This window comes from Calidris pugnax, unplaced genomic scaffold, assembly GCF_001431845.1.
Source record: "Calidris pugnax isolate Ruff unplaced genomic scaffold, ASM143184v1 scaffold44, whole genome shotgun sequence".
Taxonomy (NCBI): Eukaryota; Metazoa; Chordata; class Aves; order Charadriiformes; family Scolopacidae; genus Calidris; species Calidris pugnax.
Window position 1 is genome coordinate 39,229,447 of NW_015094506.1, and position 317 is coordinate 39,229,763.

Below are 317 nucleotides of genomic sequence, written 5' to 3' on the forward strand. Positions count from 1 at the left end.
GGCCGGGCAGGAACCATCGGCGCGGAGGGGTGTGTGCACGCCGGAGGCTCCCTGGGCGTGGGCAGGAAGTGTTCGCGCAGGACCGGCGAGGGCGGGCCCGTGGGCGTGGGCAGGCCGCGGCGGTGGCCGGGATGCCGGGGGGAAGCGGGGCACGGCGCGGGGCCTGCGGCCGGATCGGGGGCGGAGCGGCCCCGGGCATCCCCGCGTCGCTGAGCCGTCCGCGGGCCGGTCCGGTGGGCGGCGAGAGCCCCGGTTGTGTGGGTTCTCCCCTGAGGGGGAATTGCTGAGGTGGGGGGGGGGGGTTCCCCCGTCGCCGC